The sequence below is a fragment of the Rhipicephalus sanguineus genome, chromosome 7 (genome assembly GCF_013339695.2).
Source record: "Rhipicephalus sanguineus isolate Rsan-2018 chromosome 7, BIME_Rsan_1.4, whole genome shotgun sequence".
NCBI lineage: Eukaryota > Metazoa > Arthropoda > Arachnida > Ixodida > Ixodidae > Rhipicephalus > Rhipicephalus sanguineus.
In genome coordinates, this window is record NC_051182.1 from 87994476 (window position 1) to 88008204 (window position 13729).

Below are 13729 nucleotides of genomic sequence, written 5' to 3' on the forward strand. Positions count from 1 at the left end.
AGATACTCCTCTATCGAATGAAGTAGCTGGTCGTTTTTGAGAATGGGTTTTAGCTTTAATAATAACTTTTGGTGGAATACATGGTCGAGCGCTTTTTCGAAATCTAAGAATATTATCTCAATATGGCCTTGGCTGTCCAGAGCTGCCGCAATTTTATGTACAGTTTTCAGTAGTTGCGTTAGGCTCGACATTCCGCGGCCGAAGCCGTCTTCTCGTGTGTCGCAGAGGCCATTATTTACAATAAAGACTGAAATGTGCCTAAATATAGTGTGTTTAATCAGTTTTGTTCTATATGCAGGTGGCAACGCCACCTCCATAGTTCGTGCTCTAAGTAGCCGTGGCGGCCTTGATAGTAATGGAGTATGCAAGGCCTTACGTAATTAATTATCAGTAAAATTCAAGTCCAGTGCATTCTATGAAATAGTGTAATTAAAAGTAGAAATCCTCATTAACTTTATGCAGCCATTAGGCTCGAATTTACTAAATAATGATTCGTATTCTGCGGCGTCACACTGACACTTGGGTGTCACCGTTCCGGCGCGAAATGTAAGAATACAACTTGGAACGTTAATTGACCACATTATAAACAGTCGAATGCCATCAGTTACGTAATTAAAGTTCTTAAAGCATAATTTATCACCACAGACTAACAAGTGACTTGCTTTCGTAGACGTGTAATTCATTTTCACTTCTAATTTCGTAATGCTCAATTCCAATGTCCCATATATTACAGGACCACGAATGCTTTCGGAGGTATGTCTTTCAAATAATAAACAGGTCCCACCTTCGTATGAGGCATCTGGTCCTCCAGCGATGTGCGGACTCACGAGCACTTCAGCGGTGTAAGGGACGAGTCCTGCCGAGGAGAGCGCCTCAGACAGGTAGGAATGCTGGCCCTTTTGGTCGATTATGTCGTGACTCTTTGGTACGCCTCGTAGAAGCACCTGTGAAGCAGATTGTTTACGTCGATGCAGATTTGGTGACACAAGGCGTCTGTCTCTTAGTGCGGGACTTCTCTCTCATAGTGTGCGTAAAACGTATTGTGCAATATAATAGGTCAACGCAAGCCAAAAATAACAGAAGACGACTCCGAGAGATTGTAGTTGCACTGGCAACAAAAAAATAGGTTCTTTCACCAGACACGGGAAGCAGGGATAGTGATAGCAAATGAGGACACACATATTCATAACATCATTCCTAGTTATATCTGCCTTATAATTTACAGTTCACATTTGCCAACTAATGGAATAACTTCATTGCCCCGTCAGAGCACAGTCCAGAACGGAAGCTACTAACTCGCTGAATGCGGATACCGACTTTCACAACGACAGCGCGCTGATCAGCGCGGAATTAAGCAAGCGCAGCGCGTTGCATTTCGCTTCCTTGAAATAACGTGACCTGCAACCGTAGGCGCTCGTAGACAAGACAGCTGGCGTGACCAGCAATCTCTCGGCTCGCTTAGCCTTAGAACAGCCCCGTATGTCTCACCATATTATGTTACGTTGTCGGCCTTGTACGATTATTTCTGCGTAGAGGAACGGCCTTTTCGACCCCGTTCACTGTGACAGAAAAAGGCAAAGCACGCTTTAACTGCTACGTGCTCACCTGTCTCTGCCACGCGTACGGTCGTCTCTCATACGCTCGCTTGCCTAACCGCACTCAACACTGTTTTCTAGCACAAAGGCGCATACTCCACAAGTGCTTCTTCACATACTCTTTCGTGTGCTTTCCCTCGATCCCCTAGCACACCAAGCCCACCGCGAGATAGCATCTTGTTCTGTTTAACAGGGACCACCACCACACGCCAACGGCGTGGGGGTGAAGTAGCACCACTCAAGCATGAAGTTCTTACATCTGCGTATTTTGACCAAGGCTCCAGGCGGCTCATCTGTTTGAAGGACTCCTTCAGAAAGGTTCTCGCGTAGAAAAACAGGAGACACTCGCCACCGGGCACCAGCAGCTGGGCGATGTTTCTCAAAGCGCCGGGCAGATCCCGAGACGACTGAAGAGTCTTGAAGGAGTACACCCGCTGGAAAGCACCGTGCTTCTTCAAAAAAGCCGACACGTCCTCGTCTATGTCCAGGTGGTCGTAAAAAATCTTCACGTTTGAATACTTTTCTCTGGCATATTTTAGCATACTTTCCGAGCAATCGACTGCCACAATCCTGCGGAAACGAAGATCGTTATGGAGGTTTAATGTGCTTTCGTTATATGCGGAAATTGTTGTGCTGCCTTAATTATAGCGGTAGCATAGCTTGTCATTAATACAGGGGACTCCATGAGATATATTTTAGTAAATTACATAACGAGAAGTTGGATCTTACACGTATTTCAAACGTACATGCGCTGTGTAATCAGTTTTTTTATTGCATATTTCACGCAAATACGCACAGTAAACAGTTTTAGGGATCATGAAGTTTACGTAATCTGTGGGCTTGTGTGCGGAATTTTTCTTGCAACTTTTATTTCATAGCGCAACTAAATCTACAGCTTGGCTAGGCAAATCAGATTAGCTCTTCACTGTACACAATGATGCCCACGGGAGGTTGATAGCCGTTTTCAGCGTCGTGTGTTTAGCGACAGAACAATGAAAATGCCACGAGGCATATATTGCACCGAAGTGGCAAGTTGGGCGAGTTAGTGCGTATTTAGTTTTTGAAGAAAATAGCACAAACAAAAAGAAGACAAAGAGAGAGGGAAGACGCAATGTGCTGCTCTCACAACTGAAGCTTTCTTAAAGACACATGAAGTTATCTTCACAAACGAGAAATGGCAATTGCTGCCGAATTCACCAAACAATTTAAGCCTAAGAGTAGTTTAACAGAAGTAAAGCCCAAAAAGAATGGGTAGAGAGAGAGAGGGAGAAACAAATAAACGTGAAAAGGTTTATTTTTTGAAACTGTTCGCAGCGCTGCCCGGTATCACAGTGAGTTGGGAAGGCTCTCTCGTCAAGGAACCTTCTGGCTTCGGCTGTTCTCTTGGCCCTGGCGACAAGTTGCTGCTTCTCTTCCAGGTCTAGAAGGATCAGCTAGGCCTCCCACGTTTCATTTAGGTCGCATTCGTTTCTTTGTTATTCTTGAATCAAACCGGTATTCGGTGGTAGATAGTCGTTTGCATGACACGGGCACTCCAAGAGCAAGTGTGCCCGGATGTCCGGCATACTTTGAAGAACGGGCGTTTGTAGCAGCTAAATGTCGGACAGAAGTGGTTCACTAATTTTTCATGTATGTATGGGTTCATTTGGACGCGTCTGACGATCACGCTTTCTTATTTGATCACCTTTGAGCGAGCTTGAGGGCACAACCGACACTCGAGTCGGTAGTGTTGAGTGTCGCGCAAAAGGCTGCTTACATCTAGTCTGCCACGTGTCGCACATCAGTACAGTTCACACGTTCACCACAAATCAGGTCGGTTGCCAAGGGCGGGGGGGACGGGGCGCTATGTTCCTCCGTCATCCCCAAAGTTGCGATGGGAGAATGGGGGGGGGGGGGGGACGTCTCCAGCAGCGGCCCTACCACCCCCTCCGCAAAAAAAAAAAACACTTGTCAGCAGCCGTTCGCCATGTGCAACACAGCAGACCTTTCCGTGCCCATGTCTTATGGCGCTGAGTACATCGGCCAAAGGAGCCGCCGCGTAAGTGCACCGGATAATTACAAAAGAGCAGAGCACGCCGCACTATCGAGGGAGGGGTGGCTGCACTCCCGAATTTGCCGCCTCTGCGACCCTTCCCTCTCCCCCGTCACCCTTTTTTCAGCCACCGTCGCTGCCCATTGAAGTGTCATAAAAAGGTATTTCATCATACAAGCCCTGCGCACGCGAACTACAGCCAGTTATGTTGAAGGCATCGCAGCTGCAAACGACGCGCGCTTCGGTGGCCCAGTCAACGCACAGATGCAGGCCACATAAGCATCGCTGTGTCCTGAATTATCAACGTTTGATCTTTGAGCACTTATTCGAACTTGTAATACGATGGTTCAAACGTGCGATTCTTTAGCCGATAAGAATGCAAATTGTAAGTAGTATATCCATGAGTTTGGTCACAAATTTTGTGCGCATATCTCCAAACTGTTGTCATTCTCATAATACGTTCGCAGTTGATCATACAACATGACTGCGTGCAATTCACATAGCGCAACACGTGCCAGGACGCAAGTTACTGGAATATGTTCAGTTTGCAAACTGCGCCGAGTTGCGTGGAACTGCCACCGATTCTGCTCCAATTGGCGCTGCAGTCTAAAGCGGATCACTTGCTGCACAGTCTGATCGAGCAGTCCTCCGTGTTGCATCGGTTAACCTCCCGAATTCTTCCGTCAGGTGGCTCGTTTTGCTTGCCTTGCCGGCGCTCCGTAGCTGATGTGTTTGTCCGAATACATCGACGTGCGAATTCGATGCAGCGTTATGTGTGCAGCTAAGCCGACCAAGTCATGTCGACATTTTGTGTGCCCGGCTGTACGAGAGAGTAACGAAAGGGCGCAAGCCCGACGATCCGGCATTTGTTCTCCGTTCCTAGAGACGAGAAACTGCGCTTAGCGTGTAACAGGGCTATACCCCGCGCCGACAGAGTCCTCACAAAGAATCCCAGAGTATGCTAGTTGTACCTTTACAACCAGGACACTCGAAAAGTATACGTGCACGCAATCAGCGGAGAAACTGTCAAAACCCCGAGGAGGAAATGGAGTCTCGCTGACGGTGCGCTTCCGAATATCTCATCGAACTTGACCTCGTACCTGTTAAAACCAGCGGACAGGAGGCGAACACGAAAGCAAGAAAGCAATGGGGCCTCTAAGCATGAACAGCATCGCCGCAGTTGGAAGAGTACTTATGCAACACAATGCCTGCTGATGCCGTTGAAGGCAATAGGCCTGAGTCGTCTGCGCCTGGGGCGTAGGCAGAAAATTTTTTCAGGGAGTTCTAACATACTTGTTTGTTCGTCCGCGCGTTTGTATGTGTGCGTGTATATATACAGATGCCAAGTCGAAAAATATCGCGGAGGGAGGGGGGGGGGCTGGTAGCGTTGAACTCCGCTTCCCCTCCCTCCTTGATGGAACTCTTCCGCTATCTGTCGGGGAAACTCAAAATGGCACGTGCGAAGCACGGCGCCAGAGTAGAGTACGACAACTGAACCTAGTCTTGTAACGTTCCCAGAGAGTGATAAGCATAAAGAGTAATAATAATAAAAAACATCGATTAGCTAATATATTCAGTTTTACACCTCAAGAGTGTTGTGTGCGCTTATGAAAGCAGTTTCACCCAAGAAGCAATATTTTATAGATTACGGCTGATTTAGAAAAAAAAATGTTCTTAGACCTCAAATAACACATGGCGTCGTTCGAATGCTAGGTGTCTACGGAGTGTGTAAATTGCACTGTGAAAATCTGCATAATATCGCAGCACCATGACGAGGCTATTTTCTGATAAGACGAACGCTTATTTGAACCGGTAACATATAGCGATAGTGCGTTATTGTCTTATATAGAACCATATACACTGCGCGGGTTACCTCATGCACGGCTCGCATGTAGGTAAAATATGCTCTCGTGTGAAGTCTCCCGTGCCGCAACCAATGTCCAGGAATTGCTGACTCTCATCACTTGGAGTTGAAAATGCCATCTTGAATACCTGCAGAAAGGTTGAATATTATTTGCTCAAGCAATATGAGCTGCGATAGTACGGAATTAGGATGGGCACATATTAATCATTCCTTAGAAAAGCCTGATAACAAAAGTTGATAATGCGTTCGCAGCAACAAAGTTTCCTGCAGGCGCTAGACTTCAAAGCTAACACATAAAAAATTGAAAGAGCTGGTAAAAGTAACTAGCTTTAAAGTTTGTAATGTTTAAGAAATAACCAAAGAGACTTCGCATGACACCAGGTGTTCAGAATATGTTATTACGGGAAGAGTAATATTGTCCGAAAAATAATGATCATCTGAGCCCGGGCGGCACTTCGTCGCCGCGTAGGCTCAAATACTCCTTCCAAACAGCAATGAGTCCAACAAGCTTTTCACATTCACCTTCTCAGAAACTCCTAATCAAACCTCATATTTCTGCCTGAACATCATGGTCACGCCATCGGCGATTTTTCTGCGTCACCTGGCGACATTTGTTGAACAGCTCAAGGTAGACCCGTCGACTTAAGCGAATGCGCTATTTTTCAGACATCGTACTCAACAGGCAAAAATGCTGCCGATGGTGATTACAATTTCTGCTTCTCATAAATCTCAGAACTCGTTTCGTTTGCACATTCCTTTCCCACTGATTTCAAAGCGTGCAGAATATATTTACGTTCGACGCCGATTGCTGAGTAAGTTAGCTTTCAAGCGACTACACGTGACCTGTTGACGTTGAACAGCATTCCTCCAAAAGCAGCCTTTGTTCATTTTGGGGAAATTTCCTGGCTGTCCTGTGTGTATTTCGGTGGAGTTTCTAAAAAAATATCTGTGGAATCGTTTTGTTTATTTAGCTAGAAAGCAAAGTTTACGGTGTCATGGCAACACAGGTACAGAGCCACCAACTTTTAGATTGCGCAGAGCATTTTCGTAGCAAGAGAACCTTATACCCCTATCACGTGCCTAATGACAATATGCACAGAAAACTGAGGAGTTCATCTTTAGTCTTCAATGTGTTCCGCAAAGAACAGAATTGGTTTCTCGAGCTTCTCATAACTTTCCCGCGAGATTCCTCCGCCTTAATGACGTACAACTGGTGGTAATATTTATTCACTCGTTACACATAATAACTGCCAGATAATGTACTTCCAGTCTTTTCTCGTTAACACTTTCTTTCAGAGCACCCTTAATCAAGCACCCTAAATCGTACCCACTTTATGAATTTCTGATCGCGCCAGTCATCTGCAGCAAGCCACAGGTCGAGGTTGTAGCACCACTTCTCTTACTTTCATTCCACAAGCTGCCAAGGCTGGAACGGCCCTCCTGCTGACATTTCCTTCACTACATGCCCGTCCTTGTTTAAACATCATGTAATTATTCACCATGGAATTAACTTATGTGTAATTATGCACAATATTGCACACCAAACCTTCATTCATTTCCACCTTCGGGAAGTGCTTTGGGTAAAAAAACTGAGCTGTAATGATGTAAAAGTGTGAATGATCTTAGTGCAGTGCTCATATACCATCCTGCGGCTACACACACACTGTGTCTCTGTCGATGACTGCCCGAAAATGATGTTCAAGATAATCTCCCAATTGCACAGTGAACATTAAGCGAACCGCATGCATATACATACGTACAACTTTCTTCTGAATGGCCGGGTACATCTAGTAACCCATGGGATCACTGTACACACGATAGATAAACTGTATAGAGAGCGCTGACTTAAGGTGCAGCTGAGTTTCCGTTTGATCTATCTTGTTTCAACCACAGTCTACTGTTTCAGTTATGCGTCACCTAAATGTTTACCTCAAGTATGCCTCTTGAAATGGAGGCGGTTTTGCTTATTTCAACGTACGTCTCGGGAGCAAGATCACTCTTGAACCCTCCGGCTTGGGACTCATTCTCGCCTTGGGTGGTGCAGGCCATTACTTCACGTGACAAAAAAGTAGCTTGTTACTGCCGACACTTCTCCAGAAAGCCTTTTTCAGAGAGAACCCTGTGAAGAACACACGAGAAAGGAAGAAGTGTCCTGTCATCAAAAGGTTTCATATTCTAACAGTACGAACATTATTAAAAAATTATGCGTCTCCACAGAGGAGGTCACAGTATGTTTTCGTCAATCAGCCGGCCTCATTCTTTAACCACCGATGGTCTAGGTTACGCTGCCCTCAAGTCATTTTTACACAAATACTTCTGGATCCATTAAAAGTTCACCTCTATGAAGTACTTATACTCAGCACTGTAGAAACGATTAGGATTGAATTTGACGACATATATCCACAGAATGCTAAACCGTTACCATATCGATATCTAAACGGCATTTTGGAAAATCATTTGGCCAATTTGGAAACAAACATTGTGATAGCGACTGATGCTTCCGTTTGCGAAGAAAAGGCAGGTGTGGGAATCGCATCATTCTCTCTAGATTGGTCTTTATCAATTCGGTTACCTGACTATACGCCTATTTTCCAGGCTGAATTGCTGGCTATAGTCCTAGCATTGCCCAAATTGCCTTAGTGTCTGTCGGAAGTGGTTATTCTAACCGACTGCCTCCCTGTCTGTTCTTCCTTAAGAGCACCAAATTTGTCAGGTACCTTAGAGACATTCTATTCGCTAATTCCAAGACACTTACGGCTTATTCCTTTAGTGTGGGTACCTGGCCACAAAGGTTTGATACTCAATGAATATGCGGATTCACTTGCAGTATCATCCCACATTGGCCCTGTTATGTCTATTTTGCCGACGTCGGCATATGTCACTGCAGCGAGATTTGAAAAGCTTACAAGGTCCAATCACTTCGACAAATCTTCTTTGTTTTCATCAGACTTCCCACAACTGAAGTTTCCTTGGAAGAGCAGATGGTGTTCCTCTAGAAAGGAAGAAATCTCAGTTACAAGGCTACGATGTCGAGTCCCCCCACTGAACATTTACCTTCACAGGTCTGGTATGGCTCAGTCACCTTTATGCCTTCACTGCATGGAGAGTGAATCTATGGATCACTTCTTTTTGACGTGCCGCAGGTTTAAAATCCCAAGGAAAAGACTACTAGAAGATCCCCTTCGAAAGATGGGATTAAATTTGTCACTTCCGGTGGTTCTTTCATTTGGTGCTACCGTACTTGGTTTTAGCCACAGGAGTGTTTTCGACGCTGTATGCAATTTCCTACGAGACACTAAAAGATTTGAATGTTAAGTGTAACTTAGGTCAGTTTATTTTTAGAGCGTTTCTTTCTCTAATCACAGCTGTATATATAGGTATTTTCGGCCGTTTTTCTTTCGTTTCGTTTTTCCTTTTTAAGCTTTATGAAGTTGTACTGGTTATGTGTAACCCATAAAATATTAATTTTTAAAACCGTTTCCTTCAAAAAGTGAATCCAATCTTTGAGAAAGGCACCGTCCGATTCATGGCCTATCCCCCTAAGTGGGTTGCGCCAAGTGTCTGAGGAACAACAACGACAACAACAACACTTTCACATGTTGCGTGTTGCTACAGTAAAAAAATTAATGAATATATTGCGAAGAATTGCGCCTCACTTCTGACATGAAGTGCTCTGTAACATTAAGAACTTGAAAACGGCGTACCAGCGAATACACAGGTACACGTACACACGAACAAGGCGTTACACAGTGACAAACGGTGGAATTTACAGTGTGCTTCATAGGAAATTGCATTGCCACACAACAATTCTTATGCGTGCGCATTGGCGTCACTTCGCACGACACGTGACACATCAAACGTACCTGTAACTCTAAGGTCATTTACCAAAGACTGACGTACGGCTTGACGAAACGCACCTTTTCAGCCACTTCCGTTATCAGCGAACATTTTGAACGCCGCAGGGTTGTCATACGTGATAGTATTTTGTGCAGAGCTCCACCAAGACTTCGCCAAGTCATTTTAGTCTCGCAAATGACGTCAGTGATTGAGCACGCTGCTTTTCTGGCATCTCAACGATAATATGCCTCATAATTCACTTCCAGTTTCTACTACATTCGCACACGGCTTAGCTAGGGAGGGACTCCTGTAAACAAGTTTGGTCACGAATGATATTCGTGATCGCGAGCATCATATGCCGCGACAGAATTTTAGTGCGAGAAGATAATTAGGAAGAAACTTCGCGTCGTGCGCATATAGCAGCTTCGGCTAAACGCCGAGTATTGGACGGTGTTTCGGTGTGAGTACAACAAGGCCGTAGTGTATTTGCTGCGATTTTTTAGGTGCAAACTAATATTCTCGCGATCCTTAACGTTTAACAAAGCTGCATTTGCTTCTAAGAAAGCAGAAACCACCTTAGTGTTAAGTGCAATACCTATGAAAAAAAAAGAATCGGCGATTTCTTTTAATTTAGTGATCATAGGCAAAATTTGGTGCCATATGGTATCTGAAAGTGTTCAGGATAGAACATAGAGGATGGGTTTTCAAAGAAAGCCAGTAAATGAACGCCACAGGAGTACAAGCATGGCATTCTGTGAACGTGGCACGCGATACGCGCCGCTTTTCAATGAAATTTGTAACGTCCACTTGTGCCTATGGTTATCGAACGCTATTCAATATATGTCCATTCTGGCCATATGGGTCCCAAGGAAGGCAACACTAGGTATATATACCTTTACCGACTCTGCCTTCATCGAGCGAATGAAGCTTAATGGGTATGGGCTCATATTCAGTCTTGTGCACGAACTTCCGTCACTAATGTACCGTTCGTCATGATAGCAATCATTATATAAACACATTTTACGAAATACACGCTATTAGCCACGTCAATGTCTTGTCGCGTTACGCTCGCCAATTATCCGCAAAGGAAGCACCCATTTCCAATATTGTTTTGTTAAGTGGTTGATCGTTGATGTCAGTTACGTTGAATGCCAAACAAGCGCTTTATACTTTCCCTAAAGGCTGAGCCTGCCGTTGTCTTTTGTTTGTGCGTCGGAGTTCATTTATTGCTACTTTTCTAAATAAATCATGATGCTTATATGGAAAAAAAATTTCGTAAATAATGTGCCATGCCTCCTAGTTAAAGGGCGTTGTAAAGTCCTTGCGGCAAGTTCAAGGGGACATTTATTGTGATACACACCATTAAGTGAGCGAGTTCACTATGGTGTCTTTCTATGAAGCACTTAAGGCTGCGTTTTCATCTTCTGCGTTTTCATTTTCATTTATATAAAGAATGCTGATTAAGAAGGCAGAAGGAGGTTAAAACCGAGAAATGTTTAAAAAAAAAAAGATCGTTCCGCAAGAATGAGAAATGAAAGAACTGCCGTGCGCCTTTAACTTTTATTTGGTGCCATAAACACAGGGCGATGATGATAACGATGAAGTGTGTATTATGGAGTCTTATTTATTTATTTATTTATTTCAAAGTACTTTACAGGCCCTATGGGGGGCATTGAGTAAGGGGGGCAATACCTATATACACTTCAAAATGGGAAAAAATACTGGAGAAAAATAACAGCAGATTTTTCTTTCGTTATTGCACAACCAAATATTTGTGTGGACCATTGCTTCTAACGTTGTGCGATCTGTTCGTTTTCAATTAAAGTACCGAAAACGCAACGTTATTAAGCGCACTTTGCTTCGTCACACCACTTGCCGTTACGAACTTGTTCGGAGAGAGTATTCGCGGTAGTATAATGAGGGTGTACACCACAGCTAGTCTTTTCATGTTGAATAATAATTGGTAGAAGCGAATATTTTATATGAAGCGAGGTCTTAAAACGTGCAGCTTATCTCGCGGAATGGCCTTGAATTTACGACTGGGCGGATAATAAAAACACAAAAACATTTTCAACAGGCAATGCCATTCGCATGTATAGCAGTCCCATGAAGAAAAAAAGAAGTCTTACCCTGAAGATTTAACAGGAGGCACTCGCGACGATGTTCTGCCTGTAAGCTTGCTACAAACACAGCAATGTCAAGCACGTAAGGAAAAGTTGGACTGAAATATGCGTCTTCTGCTGTAGGGATTACCGATTATTGTGGGCAGTCGCTGTGATAAGAACTGCAAAAAATCTGCAAGAGATCATAAGAACGGTTCTCAGCCTTTTTGTGAAAATAACATGGCCGCAGCAATGAGTCGCACCGTTAGTGATACAGAAACTTTGTTTAGCAGCAACAAAAGATGACCACATGCTCTGGTGATTTCTTTGTCACCGACCAAAATCGCATATAGAAAATGCGTCCCCCTGTGTGCAACCTGCATAGACCGACAAAGCCCCTGCGGAAATGTTGGCGCAACTGAGTCACCCTTCGCGTTGGTGAGGTGTAGGCCGTCGAGGCTGATTGGCCTGGATAGTGCTACGTAGACCAACATCAGTGGATAGCGCTTGTCGTATTCGTAGACTAGCTGGGCGTATGTGGCCTACGTAGCCTAGTCTACAAAGCGGCTGTCAATTAATCTGCCATCATCCTCGGTTAGCATGAGGCCATCGCTCAGCCTTGTAAGGAATGAAGAGCAAACTGCGTCGTTCTGGCGGACCAAGTGCACTTTACAATCCGATGATGTGAATATCATACGTACCTTTTGTTAATATATTCCTCCGGGGTTAATTAATGCTTCAATATAGCTTGCTGAATCATAGGAATACAAATGTGATGTTTATTAGACTGCTATAAAAGAGGAGCCAACACTGGAACCACAGACGTTAATCTGATATGACGTCTGTACCGTACGAGTACATATGTAGTGTTTGCTGCGTTCTTGTAAAATTAGATAGGCCCCTACCACAACCAGAATGGACGTTGCACCGGCATCACGCCTGAACAGGCTCTTTTTCCAAACAAGTTTATAGACCTGGCGTGGCTCTGTGGTGGGTTACCCGATTGCAACGCAGAATGCTGGGGTTCCATTCCTGCGGGAATCCTAATTTCCATTATTTCCATTCGTCAGGTCAACGCTGCCGATGTCAGTTTGTCTTAACGCTCTCGCATTTAAATTACCAATGTGTGTTCTCGCCATTCCTGGGTAGACATAAACTGTTAATCACCTGTGACACATATCCGTACACCGTGGTCCGTGTTAAACGGGTATGTGCCACACGTGTCTAGAGGAAAGGGTTTGGCGACGTATGGGATAGGACTTTCACGTTATTCGTGTCATCACCCGACAATCATATTCGTAAAACCCTCTTACCTTCCCATGCTAATTTTGGTCTACACCAAGTTAAGGAGCTGAACTTGATAGCACCCAGACGTAGGCGGCTGGCACTTTGGCACAAAGAAACGCTCAAAATGCAATAGATCAGCTAAGAAATGCTTCGCATTTATTAATAAGGGCGATTCATACGAACCGGAACGTTGATGGTTGTAGTTCAGTTGTGCTGGGAATGTCGCCCCGGTCGAGTCTACTCTCTATTATGACCATTTAAACGAAACAAAGACCCATTCCATGCGTCGTTGTTTGTCATATACCATCTGTTGCACAGATGTTATATTTGAAGCGCGTTGCATATGCGACTCATGGCTAGGAGCTCCTATTGCACCGACTGCGTAATGTATCTACATGCATTAAACAAATTTTAATTTGACGTAACATGTTTTTTCACAGTAATGTCTTAAAAACAGGTAAAAAGAACAAGGGTTTGTACAGCCGGCAAGCCATACTCAGAGAAAAATGGACAAAACAACGCAGTGATGTGCACCTGATTGACACCTCGAGGGAAGAACAAGAACATAACAATGGTTTTGAGTTCTACTTGTGCAAAACACACTTAAGCATTTTCAATAGTTTCTGGGAAGTTGTCAATTTGTGTGTGAACTAGCAGCTGCCCTTCGCAGAAATATAATCTATGTATTTCCTGTCCAGATAGGGAGTTCTGAACTTCGTACTGAATCTCTTTCAAGTGAAGCTTGTATTGATTCACGTGTGTAGCTGGTGATGTACCGAAAAACCCTCCTCGCTAACAGCTGGCGCTCGCACCGAATAAATTAGAAATAATAACAACAACAAAGTAAGTATTCTTCCCGGGACTCAGGTTGGGACCATGGGACCTTGAACACTAGGCAACGCGTCCATTTTTTCATTCATGTTGCTTATTACATTGCGTATTTAAGTTTATCACAAACTTTATTATGTAGTGTTGCATTCACTCAGCGACAATACATAGTTTGGCGCTCGGT